The 16916-nt window shown below is 40.3% G+C and overlaps 1 protein-coding gene across 2 annotated transcripts in view; it reads right to left on the reverse strand.

Moving 5' to 3' along the window:
* CEMIP2 (cell migration inducing hyaluronidase 2) overlaps positions 1-15181 on the reverse strand; it is a 68911-nt gene extending 53730 nt beyond the window's left edge. Inside the window, exon 1 of one of the 2 annotated variants that reach the window (XM_025051402.1) lies at positions 15099-15181. The gene's annotated coding sequence lies outside the window, so the exon portion shown is untranslated. Of the gene's footprint in view, positions 1-14008; positions 14547-15098 lie in introns of those variants that run through there. The other variant, XM_006918436.2, reaches the window with a different exon arrangement.
* Positions 15182-16916: the final 1735 nt, after the last annotated feature.

Raw genomic sequence — 16916 nt, forward strand, 5'->3', positions numbered from 1 at the left:
GCCTGTGTAACCCTGCATGAAAAATAATCAATTGTATATAAGCTGAAAATTACTGTTTGGCCATTGCCCATGAGAATACTGGCTATTGCCCGTGGGAACATAGGCAATCACCCATAGGAACATAACATTCTAACAGCAAGCTTTCTGCTTCTGTACTCCCCACTTGCACACCTGACCAGTGGGTTGACAGGTAGTGATTAAGAGAAAAATAGACCTTTGTGTTTAAGATAGAATGAAGAATGGGATTTAGGGCTTAAAAACCTTGTATCTTGGCATTTTGGGGCTGCTCCTTTGTACAGGACAGCCGCCGGCTAATAAACAGTCTTTGAGAGCATACTTGGTTTGGTCTATTCTATTATACAGGCCACAACAATCTCTTTAAATGCTCAGATTTTGTTTGAAAAATAGTATACATTCAAATATTGTAGTTAAGATGATAAGAAAAAAATAGCTAACATTCACAAAGCACTTACTGCCAAGTACTGTTCCAAACAACTTAACGTGTATTAAGTCATCTAATACATTTAGTACAGCAAACTTATGGATAGGTGCCATTATCCTCATTTACACATGAGGAACCGAGGCCCAGAAAAGTTAAATAGCTAGTACAGGCGAATCAGGACTGGAACCCAAGTATTTTGACTCAAGTTCAGTCTCTTAACGATTACACTAAAGAGTCTTTCAAAAACAATTGAGGCAGTCATTTCAAAAAAAAAATCAGTTTAAAGGTGTAACCAGAATCCAGAATCGTGCTGAAAGGGCACAGTAATAGTCTCGGGAATTCTTCATGCAGAAGTTCACTAGACTATAGGTGACTCTTATCTAAGAGAAGCTGACACACAGCTTCTACTTGTATAAGAGCAGTCTTTCTTATTTTTTATATTCTTTGTAGTAAGCACTTATAAGTAGTATAAGTCATATAGAGTGAGTACTTATAAGTTTTTGAATGAAAGAATAAGTTTTGAAAGACACTTCACTGCTTCTTTGCCAAGTGGAAGGAAGGGAGGGAGAGAAAGAAAGTTCTTATCACAATGACTGTGGATACGTAAGACATGCTCAATGGCTTCAGAAATGTGATGTTCCACCACTTCCGTTATTTCCCTACTTTAACAACTAGAGATTCTCAGAGTCCCTGACTTCATTCTACACCCTTATAATTAATCCCCCTCAACTTCTGCCAAAACAATGAATAAGATCCTAGTCACAAGGTACCTCCAAATTGCTCCAAACTACAGCAAATCCATTAACACAAAATACAGTCATTAGAGAAGCCACAAATAAGCATGTTCAGGACTTAAACGACCTGGAAATTAATGGAGACAGAAAGAGAATCTAATCAGGAACTGATGCTGATTTTACATGGGGCAGAGAACATTCTCAGAGTCAGATTGTGTGTCAAAAACACGCGGTTTGTGGGGTTTGATTTCTGAACAGAAGTAATTATTGAGATGAAACTGAAGCTCTTCACAAAGGGAAAACAAAACAATTCAAAGTGCTATAGAAGAAAATGCTGCATGTGCCAAGGAGCAGAATGAAATAATGAATACATCCTACTGCAACCAATTGGAGAGTATAATAAAGACCCCTTTATGATCATCTATTAACTAAGAAAAGACTAAACTAGATATTCTTGAGTGCCGGGCTCACCAGGGTGGGAAGGGAATCATAACTATAATCTTCTCTGAAGGAAGTGGAAATCTCCTGTTTGAGGCTGCAATCATCTGGAACTTCGTTGTTTCAGAGAGTAAGAAAGGCTGTTACTTTAAAGAATGGAGGGCCCTTTTGTGGGAGATAATGTATCTCCAGACATAACCCCAGTAAAATAAAAGGCAGTGAGAGGCTAAATGAAGTCACTGTACAACTCGGCATAATGTGTGTCTTCACATTCACGAAATATTATCCTAACATGAAAATTCAGATGGTGTCTACCACCAACTAAAATGGTTAATAAATCAAAAATAATAATGGTTGTGTATTCTCCATAATCCTTCTACAAAGCTCCATTTTTTTTCACATATGTATTCTGAGCCCATTAGCTCTATTTTTCTGAAAAACATATAAATGCACAAGCAGCGAATACAATCATTCTTTTCCTAAGTAACACATTGTTGCAACCATAACTTAGAATAAAATTATAACCAAAAAAATCATGTTGTATGCAGATTTCCCTCTCAATTTATTACAGATTTTTAAAGATATAAGCTGTAAATACATTGCTTTAGAACTTCACTTTACATTTATGAGTTTACTTTAGAAGTAATATTATGAATCAATTACTTTAAAATATATTGATTGCTAGTTATAGATTTAAATTATTCATGGGAAAAATTGACATTTCACTCATTCGATAAGCAACCATGAGCTCATGCACTCATTAGAGGAGTGTGGTAGGAACTAGGGAGGGATAAAGGATTTACAGCATCCCCCAGAAATGTACTTCCTAAATTCAATCTGAAATCACTGGCTTAATGGCAGAGTGAAATTGACCAAGGAAATACTTTGAAAATGGTGGTCAGATTCCTAGGCTATCTCAACAGTGGCTGTTCAATCCATAAAGTTGTTAGTACTTGTACCATTAGTTTGTGTTTGGGGTCCTGAGAACAAGAGGATGAAGAGTTTCCTCTGGTTTTCAAGACTTCAAGGTGAGTACTATTAGGTGTCATTTAAAATTTTTTACTACAGACCGATGTTTTTATTTAATACATTGTTAATTTATTTATATTACCTGTCACTTCTAGTCGAAAGCAAATACTGTATAGAAGGAACATATTAGTATTTTACAATATATTTTTAAAGCTATTCTAACCTGTGCCAAACCCTTTAACACAGTCCAAAATGGGGGATAACGCAAGTCATTCGTATTGAATTTGGAAATTAACTCCACAAAGGTTCCGAAGCATAATTTTTGGTATTTGCTGTTCCCTGAGTTATCTTGTGACTATCTATTTAGTGTGGATGATAAAAATTGGTAGCCCAAAAGGCTTAGTTATAATTAATTAATTTAAAAATAAAATAATGCAGTTAAAAATTTATACAGGGAATTTAGGCAAGTATTTAAGTAGATAATGAAAAATTACTAAGAATATGAAAACATAGCATGAACTTAAAATATATGAACGCAAATGCCGAAAAAGGGGGAAGACTTCAAAACCTAGTACTTTTGTCTAATTCTTAGTTGTCCTCAGAAATCACCTTAAAAACTTGCCATTATTTTTAAATAAAACTCTTCTCTGGATAAATAGAGTGTATAACCCCAAACAATAACTCAAGGTAGAAGGGGCTGGTACAATTAATAAGAGCATTCAATTAACTTATTTGGTAATAAATTACAATAAGTAATCACAGAAAGTAATTTCTTTGAAATTTCAGTAACATTAAAAAAGACTGTGATTGTTGAATTTTTTTGAACTATAAAAATAGAATGATTTTAAGAAAATTGAGATTTTCTCATTTGAAGTTTTCAAACACTGCCTTCTCAGGATTCCACAAGAAGTTCTCTGCCTGTTCTTTAGTGGACTGTTTAAAACTCTTATTGATTTGTCTTATTTTCTACCTTCTGTTTCAGTTATATGTACTTGTTTATATTTGTCCATCTCTTGTAGTTGACTATAAGCCTCTTGGGAGCAGGAACAATGTCTCACTCATCTTAGTATTCTCATCAAAGATTTCCCCAGTCCGCCTGTCTGCCTGTCTGTCCATCTGTCTGTCCATCCGCCTGACCAACCGTCCGTGTATGTCTCTCTCTCTCATGCACACACACACAGAAATTGAAATTTCCAGTTTAATCCTTTTTTAACATCCTTGAAGCTCTGAGAAATCTGTCTAATCTACATCAGTTGCCCTGATTTGGGAAAAACAGAACATTTACTACTTCAAGCAAAAAAGTCAATGCATCAATTTTTACAAAATGCAATCCTAGTATGCAATCTGGTAGGTGACTAAAAGGTATTAACAACTGCAAATAGGAATTCTAAAGATACAGAGCAACAAACTATCTAGACAAACTCAAGCTTTCACAATATTTTGTAATAGCTTTAGCTACACCATGAAATACAGTAAGTACATAAGAAAAAGGGAAATGTTCCATTCCACTTTATATTATTATGCTGACGCCAATAAATGCTGTGATCAAAAGGAAAGTCCTCTCAATACAGACATAATAGCATTAATGTAAGAGCTCTTTAAAAGAGCTGAGTTTTCATGTCCTTTCCACTGTTGAGATGCTAACATACAAGGCAAATTCCCTACCATACATGCTTAGCACTTACACACAGTGGATGAGGACACTTGCCCTGTATTGCCATGATATGCTCAGTCTCCCAAATCAATCTAGCCTCTCCAGTCCAACAGAGGGAGTCCCACAGTCTTGTGCTGTGCCATGCACACTGGCCCAACCATGTTAAACATCTAAAGAAAATGCAAGACTTTTGACTCAATTAGGCTCTTTTAAATTCTGCCTATACTTGTAAGAACGTATTTTTAAACGGAAAATCCGGGCTTCAGAACAGTCAAGAAGCTGGAATGATCTCATCAAGTTTTTTCTTCTCTGATCGAGGGCATAATTCTTAAAACAGTCCTAAAGGTCAATTCTACAAGTTACATTCTTTGCTTTACAAGAGTTTCAGTATGACTGGCCAAAACCTGGCCAAGAAAACTTTTCCTTTTATTAAGATCTTGGTAGGTCTTTATAACAAAATTGAATGGTATGCTCAGTCATAGCAAAAAGTAAAACATGCCAGGAAAGAGAGGTGTTCGTTAAAACAAATAATAGGTGTTTATAATTATTAATAATTATGACCAAGTAAATTTTTAACCAGCTCCTAATGACCTCGAACTTTCAATTAATGGTTTCAATTTCCAATCTCCTATTTTTAGGAGAAAGACAACAGAGAGTAAGTGCGATTTTCAGGTTTGGGTTTTTTTGGTGGGTGAGAGGGTGTTTCATTTAGTTTTGTTTTGGATTCAGATTGTTTCTATAGTTGTAAACAATGAGCTCAATACCTCAACCATATAAAACTGTCCAGTAAGAAATAAACTTACCAAAGCTGACTTTTAGGCCCTTTAAGTTCACAAATTGTCAAATAAACATTTAAGTGTGATCAATATTTTCAATGAAGGTTGTATATTTAAATACATAGTATAAGAATTTTCCAAAACAAAGACTGAAAAAGAAAAGAGTTTCGGGAAGGAATCCTTATACTATAGAGGAATATATTTTTATTGCATACATATTCTATTTCCAAAGCACACAGAATAAATACATTTTTCTACAACCACTGCAAAGGAATTCAGTATAACTGCTAGGTCTGTATTTATAGCTATTTGGGAGAAAATAGACAGATGGTAGGAAAAAAATTAAGTTCCTTTTCACTGTTTGGTTTTGTGTAAGCATACTCCGAAAGAATCTAAGACACTGAGACCTCTAAATAGGACAATGCCTTTACACTGTTGCACAAGACACATTCTTCATTATTACTTTGCACTTGTACTTGTCAATCCCTTTTGTCTTTTTCTTTCAACTCTCAAAAACTAGATGAGTCACTATCAACTGCAATTGTCTGGCACATTCCCAAGAAATAATACACTGCACAGTTAATTCATTTATATTGATCCTGGTTCACTTTTACTAAGCTGATCGTACCCAGACCAACGTTTAGAGGTAAAAGGAGAACGCACAACCCTTACTTATAAACCTCTCCCTATGAACTGAAAGGACAAGGAAGGGACTGAGAAACTTTAATTCCTCTACCTTTTTTTCTCCACTTGGTCAATTTAGACATATATGATGAATGATATTCCCCAAAATTAAGCTATTATAATATATAAACACCAATATGCACCCGACTTCTAGTTTGTTACCATGTATTGTTTATATCCTATCTCCTCCTTCAAAAGAAAATTAACTCTCCCAATATATACTAACTCTATTAAAATATAATATAGAGAAATTACAAGGAATATTTCAAACATAGTCCTAAAAAGACTAAATTCTCTAAAAATTATTTTTTAGCCACTAAACATTTGAGTTAGAATAAGTATTATTTAAAGTTAGAAGATATTATTATTTCCTGCTTAGAAATTCACTTTTCAGTTAAGCCACGCTGTACTCTTTGCTAGAAACTATAGTCAAGAAATAGTAAATCCCTGGAAAACAAAAGTTAACTAAGAATTCCAAGAGTGTGCTTACGTTGAAAACAATGAAACAATGTTTATGAGTCTGTATTTAAGGACTTCAGATTATCAAATTAGCTACAATTTCACAAAGGTGAATATATTCTCAGCAAATTATATTGTTAAATTTCACAAAGATGAATATATTCTCAGCAAATTATATTGTTAAATATAATTTGCTGAGAATATATTCACCTTTGTGAAATTGTTAAAATAGGATGCCTCAAAACAGAGTCTTTATTTATATCAAATGTCTAATGTAAACCAAGTGAACACTTTCCCATTTTAGAGTTAAATAAGTGACCTTTAAGAAACATTTTTAATTCATATATTTCTCTCATTTATGTAAGGTACATGAGGCAGATGTCTAATTTTTCTGCTACCAAATAATTCATTAATGCTGTCTTTTTTCAACTCTGTTAAGCCTGTGCATGAAAAGCAAAGCTTGACCCTAAAGCCAAGATGGCTGATAGGGTAAAAAGGCTGGAGAACATTATCATGGGCAACAAAAGAGAGACAGAAGGGGAAAAAATAAAGATCTACAGACCAATGGGGTGACAATCTACAGAAAGGGCGACAATGAAGAATATCTAACATTCCTTGCCCAATCAAAAAAAAAAAAATTTTTTTTTTTTTTTTAAGTAAAGTACATAGGCCTCTGGGTAGAAGTGAAGAAAACAGCATTTGATCCTTATGCTAAAGCTTTCCAATCTCTAAAGGATAAACAAAACCGGAAGAAGACCGTCTTTTAAGTTGGGAAACGGAAGAAAGAAAAGGGTCATTTTACCTACCAGTCTTCTGCTTTTCACTTATTTCCTTTTTTCCGATTATTATTCCTCAGATTCCTTTTTCTCCTTAATTCCTTTCTATTGAAAAGCTGTTCTCTTTTCTCTTCCCCCCTCCCAATGCTTTTCAGACCATCCCCCCCTTTGCCCTTGTTCCCCACTGGCTGGGAGAACACAGCAGAAAGGCTCCCAACCTGCTGACAGTGACGGATGGCTGTGCAGAGGCACACAATGGCAGGCGCAGGCATGTCATCAGCCTTGCAGCTGGCCTTCGAAAGAAAGAACCAAAACCAAAGTCTGACCTGAGGGAGGTTGATTTAATTAAAGTTACAGCAAAGGGCCGAGCTTGGCTGCATTTTCTGCCAAGCTCCACGGACAAAACTTTAAAACATTTCTCAAGAAGGAAGATCCAAGAAAGTTATATTGGTAGAATGTTGAAAGGTGGGGGAAGAGAGAGGAGAGACAACAGAGATGTGTTTGATAAATTAGCACAGACATACCAAAAGTTCACGATCTAGTGATATATGAACATCAGAATGCAATGACAATAGGAAACATATAATGAGTATGTTTTGGCAGGCCTTTCAAACTAAGAAATATTCCAGATGAATAATGAGATGTGCAGACTGAAATGATCCAGGGCTACTCAATCCGGCAGCAAGGCTGAGTTTCTAATAATGGTAGGGCCAGGACCAGAACCTAAGTGTACTATTTCTTATATCTACAACACAGAGCCTATTTTAAATACATTAACCACCGAGAGTAAAGCCTTGCCAAATGGGGAACACATTCAGGTTCGAGCAGCTCTTAGGAGGCAATGACTCTGCTCAATGACGGGGATCCAGTGGTGCAAAAAACTATATATTATCTCTCCCTTCAAGGAGCTCAAATGCCATGTTGAGGGGGTCAGGAGATGACACAGGTAAACGCAGTTACAATGCATGTTGTGGCAAAGACAGCAGGCTGGTTGGTCTAAAGAGGTGATCGCCTGAATTTATTAAATCACTACGAATGGAACAGACTTTCACTATTTAAGAATCCTAGCAAACTTACCAAAATGTATACCATCAGACTACTACTAATAGCTTCCTTACTTTGTGTGTGTGAACTAAAACCAACCACTGAACTCTGCAACTAAAATGACAACACACTGTCCAGCAATGACCAACATGGTGGGTTGGAGTGGGACAACAGACTCATAAAGTCTTTCATATTCTCTGGAAGACTGGCAGGCAGGATCACCTGCAAATAATTTCCAATCCAAAATACAAAAGAGTCATAGTCCCTTGTCCTCCTAGGGCATGTGAAACTGAGGCCTAACAAAAGGACCATTTTATACTTCCTCCACAATCTCCTCGATGTTCATCAAAACTCAAGGGTGCCAGAAAAAAAAGGCAAGAGTCTTACTGAATGAGCAACTTACTGAGCACTAAAGCAATGGTTGGACTTTGCATGGCTGAACAGGGAGAAGAATGTGGTCAGCAAGACAGGCAAACGGGAGCTGCACGATGAGCTCAAGTGCCTCAAGCAGAAACAGGGAGCAAGAAGAAATAATTTAAGGGTAAAGCCGAGCTCAGACGACATGGTAACCAGGCCGCTGGGGAAAGTTATCCATGCGCTGATCATACATTGTGAAGGGTGGCCATGAGGCAAGGACAGTGTCTAAATCAGCGCAGGCCCTGGAAAAGCAGCAATTTGACATTAATCAAAAGGTGTCATTGACCATGCTGAAAAGACAATTCATCTCCCATTTGACCTTTTCAGCTATGACTTCATATACAGCCTACTTCTATTGAATTGCTGGCTCTTTTAATATTACTAATGCTTTGTTTCTGACTGAGCATGCCACAGGATGGCTGGGAAGTGGCTATCACCAAAGCACCCATTGTATAATTAAAGCCACATCTTCTGCATTAATAAAGTATAATATTTTTTAAATCCTCATATAAAGTTTATTTTTTATAGCAGTGGCACTGATGGTATTAAAAAACAATGTTATGTGTTTTCTTTTCTTTTTACCACAATAAGAAAACCAAACAATAACTCATTTCTCTCATTCCTTCTGAAACCAGCATTTGATCCTTATGCTAAAGCTTTCCAATCTCTAAAATGTTAACAATTAGTTTTCCAACCTCACTCTATGCAAAGAAACCTCATTCTTCAGAGAAGTGAGTCACTATTGCTGAAGACAGTTATAACAACAGAAGGCTTGCAGTCTCCAAGTACAACCAGATAATTAGGCAAGAGCCCCCAAATCAATAACAATTTCACTCTTCAGAGAGAATTAGTAATCAAATATGACCAGGACATCTAGTAGTGGATGTTCACGTTTTAAGATACTCACATCAAACTCAGAGTCAATGAGGACAATTCTTTTCTCAGTGGCTCAATACGGATTGTCTTAAACTGCAACCCTTTCAGACAACAACAGTGTTCCAATCACACTTCTATGCAGCATTAAAGCCATTAAAATATATATATATGAAAGCTAAGACTGCCACAGCTCTGCTAAGCAAACTTTCCATAATATGAAATCCCATCAAATGTTGCCAAATTTTTACTTAATGTCCAAACTAAGATAGAGCTCTGATAAAATAAATGTAAGATGTTTATTACTTGTTACTATGTCATGAAAATAAATCTCGTTTACAAATCTGGTTACGAGGTTAGTCTAATAATACCAATTTCAAAGCAGATTTGCTTACCAGATCAAAGGACTGATTTGAGAGACAGCAATTCCATGTTTTAATCCATACACAGTTTCCTAGTCTGTTCCTCTTTTTTTAAGAGACATTTTTTTAAAAGGCCTTCCGCCTCATTCATCTTTGTATTGCTCACAGCAACCAGTACACTGCCTTGCACTTCTTGGGAATGCAATAAAATATCTGCTGAATGTAGTTCCTGACAACCAATGGTGTAAAGGCTTTCCAAAGCAAGTAGAGGAAAAACAAAAGAACATGCAAACATAGTACTAATATTTTTTATCTTATGATTCACAACACAAATCTGAATGTTTCCAGGAACTTAGTTTCTTCTTAAAAATGTGCACTTCTACAATATCTGAAATTTGTGTAGTATTTACAGAAGATGCAAATAAAGTTAACATTATTTTTACACTTAGTTCCTTATTCGGCAGAAATTTAGTAATAGTAACATCACCTCACTTTGTATATCATATCATATGTAAATTCTCCCAAATAAAATTTTTTTTAAAAAAGTCGCTGTCTGCCTTAAACTTGGATACTATGGGTTTCTGAGCCCAAATGCAAATACTCTCACCATTAAAACATTAAAATAACTAAATAGCTAACAAAACCAAACAGGAACAAATTAAGAGTATATTAGAGAAAAAAAAAATGCTGACTAGAAATAGGAACAAAGAGGTTCTTGTCCCTGTGCAGTCATTAATTTACTATATGACCTTACCTAATTAGTTAGCCCCTCTGGGTCTCAACTTCCTCGTTTTAATATTTTTTAAGGCCCTTTCAAACTACATGCTAAGAGTCAGCATGTGTAATACTGTCCTGAAAACTGAGTTACATTCATACTGCCCTCCTCACAAAAAAGTCACAGTTAACATGATAATTTTAAATATCCGAGTATGGATTTCTATCAAAGGCAATTTATTAAAACGTCAGATGAGCTAAAAGTCCATTTCAAGAGGAGAATTAAGGTAACTATATTAGAGCAAGTAGTGCTTACAGATTCAAAGTTCACCTAGACAGCTGCCGCTGTTACTGAGAACAGCCTTTCTTTAACAGTGTAGTTGAAAAGTACACCTCTTTACAAATGGAGAAAACTAGGAAGGGTGAGTTTGTTTCACATTTTTCAATTACAGTTGATATACAATGTTATATTAGTTTCAGGTGTACAACATAGTAATTAGACATTTATATACCTTACGAAGTGATCGCCCCAATAAGTCTAATACTCATCTCATCTAGTGAAGGTGATTTTTATGGTCTCAAAAATGCAGGTGCATAGCTTTCTTTTCCTTTTCTATATCTTGTTAAGATAGAGGAATGCAGAAGAGCTAGCTTCACTTGAGAGGGAGGGAAAAAAGTACAAAAGTTAGAGTAAAGACCCACACAAGCACCTCCACACAAGCACCTCTCAATTGATGTACTGTAATCGACAGCCCATCCTTCTAATTAGTGCTCAAGAGTCAAAAGCAGTGAAAAGATTTCCAGTGGCTGTGATGCCCAAACACATGAGGAACACCATGTGACAATAGCTAACCTAAAGTCTTAAGACTTGTACTCAAGATGGGATTCAGAACAAAATAGAAATCTGTGACTGAGACCAATTGGACTAAATTACGATTTCTATCTATAGCTTTAAAAAGAACATATTTTGAAAGTACTTTTTGATACCAAAAGGCACTAACTTGTATGGTACTTTATCATATACCATAAGCTACTCCTCAAAGAATTTCATAAAGTATTTTTAAACTCATTTTGCAGATGAAGAAACAAAGTATGAAAAATTGGGGGACTTCACAATAGCAAATGGTTAGCAATTGTCAGAGCCTTGTTTTAAACTCAGCTGACTTCGGGTCCTCTAATCTTGACACTTCAAAATGGTACCGCTCACACTAGTTTTCAGTCCCTACTATTTCGTCTGATTCAGTAAATTTTATTTTTCACTAAATTGCTACCCCATCTCCCCAAATCTGGTCCTCTTCTGGGTTCTTAAAGCACTCTATGCATAAAATTCTCCCAAATTTACACACTTACTAAGCTTTCTAATTGCTCATTTTCTTTCCTCCTTCGCTAATCTCATTTCTTCAACAGCAGAAATTGTCTTATCTTTATAGATGGAAGCCACCACACTGATTATCTTGGCTCCCTGTGACCTCCCCCCTCAAGCTTCAACCACTAGATCCAATTCCCCTTTCCCTAACAAAGCAGGAAGCGAGCTGGCATTCAGATTGCTTGCAGAGGGCCTGACATACAATAGGTGATTAGTAATTGTTAGTTAAATCTGCGATGGGTGGCAGGGTGAATGATGCAATACCCATATTTTACAGCACTTTACAATGTACACATTTACATATATCATCCCATGTAAGTCTTAAACTGTGAATTTGATAGTGATCATTTAATTTTTCTCTTTCTGAAGTGTAGTTCATCACATCATTATCCTCACTTTCAGAAACTTGCCCAGAGATGCATAGGTAGTAAGTAGCAGCCTTTCAACTTCAGGAAATGGCCCACAACTACTTTACTCCCTTGCTTTGTCTTCTTTTCATTTTCAAGGTAGCTGTTTGAGAACAGGCTTGATTAGGTCTATTAGAACATGAATGAGGTGTTGTCTCATTATGGTTTCCTGTAGAGAAATCTGAGACTTCTGAAAATCTGCGGGTTACAGACTAGATCAAGAAAGACGTTACTCAAATAATTAGCTGTGACAAAGGAAGTCATGTAAGAATTTATAGATTTGGCTTCCCTGTTCACACACAGCGACAGTCCTCAGCTTGCTTTCTCAGTCACAGGCTGTTAAAGCAAGACAGGCAATGACTCAGAATTCACCTCAATTTTCTGAGCCTGTAAACACACATTCAGGTAAAACAGAATAAGGTGGATTGAATTGAAAGAAGACTTTCAGTTCCACCCCTACACACTCTGACCCTGTAGTGCAGGTACACAGAAAGCTGAGGGGAGTGATTTTAATGCAAAGGATAAAGCACCAAAAGGTGCTACCCAATGTTTACAAAACAGAGGAAGTGCCTACAGCACTTTCTTCTTCTTTGCCCAGAAATACAAACTCAAAAGAGCCCTGTGAACAGCCAGTCAAAGGCATACAACCAAAGTGTAATGCCCAGACCAATTCTGAAAACACCAAGCTTCCTTCAAGGATCAAACCAACAGTAATAGCTCCATTCCAGCCAACCAAAGAACCATAACGCTGAATATTTTAAATGCATTTGTTTTTAACACAAAGCCATTTCCAGCAGGTATGCCAGGCTGCCCTGAGATTCAGGCCTCCCGCCGCAGCTCAGGTGAAACCTCCCTTCACTCCCACTTCCTCTAAATTCTAATCACTTCGTAGTGGGAAAGAACTCAGGAAGACATCTGAGCACGCTCAACACGTGCAATTATGCAACAACACATCTCATTGTCACACTGAAACAAGGAGAGGGGACACAGGCCAGTGAGTGGCTCCTGTGCGGAATGAAAAGTTCTTAAAATTATTAAGCACTCTAGTCTTAACCCCTACTGCTGATGAAAGGAGACATATATCAAAGTCTGTTGTCCTAACCTTAGGTGGAAAATATAAGTAAGCGGTTTCCGGTTCACAGTGAGGTCTGGTGACACATATTAATCCGCAGCAGAGAACATCCAGGGATGTCAAGACCTTGGTTTTACTGCAAAGGATCTAGCAACTAGCACTGACTACAGTATTTTGGGGTCCTCACGGTTTCCTTTCCTTTGCCAAGATCTCCTGACTCTGCACTGGCAAGCTGGGAGTGTGGTCCAGGGCTAAGCTGCACACGATTTTAAAGCCTTGCCTTACTTGAACAGAAAGTGGGATGGGGGCGGGGAGGGGGGCCAACAACTCCAGGGAATAGTAAAGAGACAAAGATCACCCCAAAGGCATACGCGCGCGCGCGCGCGCACTAACGCCGAAACTCTGCAACACACATTCCATCAACCTTTCACTGTAGTCAGCTTCCTGTGGGGTTTATTCCCCCACTCCAGCCTACTCCAGAAAGTTTGAAGCTGTTCACACCGACTTTCAAAGGTCCATTGTTTCCCTCCCCGTAAACGTAACGAAAAGAAAGAGGGAGAGAAATCACAGACCAAAGGTTCCCAAAGACCCTTTCTTACGGTGAGGATTTACTCCGGGGTAGTCTGGTTACTCCTAATCCAGAGGGGAAAGGCGGCGTGCGGGGGGAGAGGGGATGTTTTTCCATTTCAGCAGAAATGCGTAAATGCCAGGCCGCCGGGAGCTGGGAAGGTGCGGGGGGATCGCGGTCAGCGTCCTCGCCGTGGCCTCCAGCGGGCAGCAAGAGAAGCTCGGCGGGGAGCGGGTGACCGGGTGCTTCTTACCTGTCCCTCCCCGGCTTAGCGTCGGCTAATTCAGGTACCTACTCAGCGGTCCAAAGAGACAGAGCCGAGCTGTTGGCGTCCCCGAGTCCGGATCTCCTCTCCATGGCCAGGGAGCCGCTCGAGCCCCGGCGCCCCCCGCTGCCGCTGCTGCTGCTTTTACGCAACTGGCAACCGCAGTCGCAGCCTCAGCCTGGAGGTGAAACTCTCCAGCGAGTGACGCGCACTTCCCTCCGCCTCCGCCTCCGCCTCCAGCCCCGAGCCTCGGGGACAAGGGCCTCGGCTCGCTCCCTCCAGGAGCAGCCGCTTGACTTTCTCCGCTCCTTCCCCTCGGGGAGGAAGAGGAGGAGAATTGCGGCCCGGGCGGCTCGGCCGGAGCGTCCCCGCGACAATGGGGAGGAGGCGGCGGCACTGGGCAGAGCAGGGTCCCGGGAGTCCCGCTTGTCGCTGGTCGGCGGGCGCCGCGGCTCTCTAGGGTCGCGCTCAGCCTCCGCCGGCCAGACAAGCGACCCGGCTCTGCTGGGCCGAGGGCTGCGGATTGGGCCGGCGGGCGGGCAAGACGCGGGAGGCGGAGGGAGAGGAGGAGTCTACGGCGGGAGGAGGCGGCGACCGCGCAGAGCTCCTCTCGCCACACCCGCTCAGCGAGAGCGGCGGACGCCTGAATTCAGTGCCTCTCTCTGGCTGCGGCGCCAAGGAACCGCGCCGGGTCGCACGGCCGCGGGGGCGGGCCCCCAATCAGCACCCAGGGCTGTAGTTGCAAGCTCCTATCCGTGCCACGCCGCCCCGCGCTGGGTGCACTTGGCCTGGCTGAACCTGACTCTGCGTCCCCATCATCCCCTGGCTAAGCCTGACTCGGCGCCCCGGTGAACTGCCGACTGAGCCTGACACGACCCCCTCACTACCTCCGGCTGAGCTGGGTTCTGCATCCCCATCGCCCCCAGCAGACCCTGACACTGAGCCTCCATCGCCCCACGGCTGAGCTGGACACTGAGCCTTCACTGAGCCTGACTCTACGCCCTATCATCCCCAAAGTGACTTCCACTGCTCCCGCAAATTTTCTGTTCCTCCGGCCACGCACCACGGCCGCCCCCACCTGGCCAAGCACGGGCAGTGGGTTCTCAGCTCTTTCCGAAGAACCAGTCCTCTCTTGGATCAGGACAGATCCTCTGGCAGCTCGGAGCGGCCCCAGCACCCTGCTCTCATGCCAGAATAAATATACTTACGTCTCCCCACGCCCCTGCTCGCGCCACTCTGGAGTGGCTGCCGCTTGCAGGAGTGGCCGTGAAAGCCACTCCCCGGCCTACCCCAGTATCTAAGTAAGTACCTCTGAACCTACGTCCGCCCCCGGGCTGATATAGCATCCTTCGCTGGGGCTGCTCTCACTGAGGAAAAGCCTTGGCTCCCGCTGAGGGCACGGCCCAGGCTTGGTCGGTCAGACCTACGAGGTCCCGAGCTGGTGACAGCAGGACTGCCAAATCCGGGCCGTCGTCATCTATTATTCGGAACTGGAAGTGCTTCTGCTAGGAAACTCTTTCAGTGAATACTGTACAGATCGGACTATTCAGTTTTCGGAAATGCTTCCCCCCCCCCCGCCCCTTTTAATAAAAACTCAGTCATGTAACCATGACGCACACCCAGCAGGCAGGAAAGGGAATTCTCTATCTGAAGAATTTTGGTTCAAGACTATATAGGAAATGATATTTCCAACTCTTGGCTGATTGTAAGATTCTCCTGGGGCATTTTGAAATTTTTGGTTTCCCGGACCTCACAAACCTACTGAATCAGAGGGGCCTAGATATTTAAGTTTGAGAAACAGTGCTAGAGAGCACCCTTGAATCAATTAAAGCCTCGGAAAGGTGCATCCAAAATAACAACACCGTTTAGTGTTGAGACATAAACATCCGACTTGGAGAGCCACTGTCCCTTCTGGAAGAGGGAGGAAAGTTCTTAAAACAAGGCCGATGACAAATGGGATGGGACAAAGGAAGAGTTTAGTGGTTTGAAGGTGAAGTGTTCAGGGCCATGCCTTATAAAGACAGGATAGGAACCGTGTTGCCCTGTATGATACGCTGAAAAATAGCTGCCCAAAGATATCAGATGCTAATCAGTGAAACATGAAAATATTCCCTTATATGGAAACAGGGTCTTTGCAGATGTAATTAAATTAAGGATTTTGAGTTGGGGAGATTATCCTGGGTTGTCAGGGTGGGCCCTAGCTGCAATCACATGTATCTTTATAAAAGGAAGGCAGAGAGGAGATTTGACAGAGATAAGGAGGAGGTAATATAACCATGGAGGCAGAGATTGGAGTGATACTGGCCACAAGTCAAGGAATGCCAGCAAGCCACCAGAAGCTGGAAGAAAGGCAAGGAAGCATTCTCCCCTAGAGCCTCCAGAGAGAGGAAGGCCCCGATGACAACTTGATTTCAGCTTAGTGAAACTGATTTTGGACTTCTGGCATGAGAGAATAAATGTGTGTTGTTTTAAGCTTTTGGTAATGTGTTACAAGTTTTTGGTACTGTGTTACAACAGCCACAGAAAACAAATACACCCTATTGCCTGTGCAGTGCCAAATTCACATTAAAAATATCTATTTTATGATTCTTTATTAAAGTGTCAGTCACTTTGCTTAGAGTTGGAATATGTTATCTAATCATCGCAATAATTATTATTCCAAGAGGTATAGACACTGGGACTCAAAAAGTTTCAGGAGCCTGCCTAAGGTCACACAATGAGAGCCTACTAGAATCAAATCTGTCAGCCCCTCGAACATTAAAAATAACAATTAAAAATTTATATACATTATTTTAATGAGAGTTTTGGTGTTAAAGAGCTCTCACTTCTATAACCTATATCTATTGCTAAACCAATGGAAATGGATGTTGATGGGGGGAGGCTGTGCAGGGAGGAT

Source organism: Pteropus alecto, unplaced genomic scaffold (assembly GCF_000325575.1).
Source record: "Pteropus alecto unplaced genomic scaffold, ASM32557v1 scaffold95, whole genome shotgun sequence".
In the NCBI taxonomy this organism is placed as follows: Eukaryota; Metazoa; Chordata; class Mammalia; order Chiroptera; family Pteropodidae; genus Pteropus; species Pteropus alecto.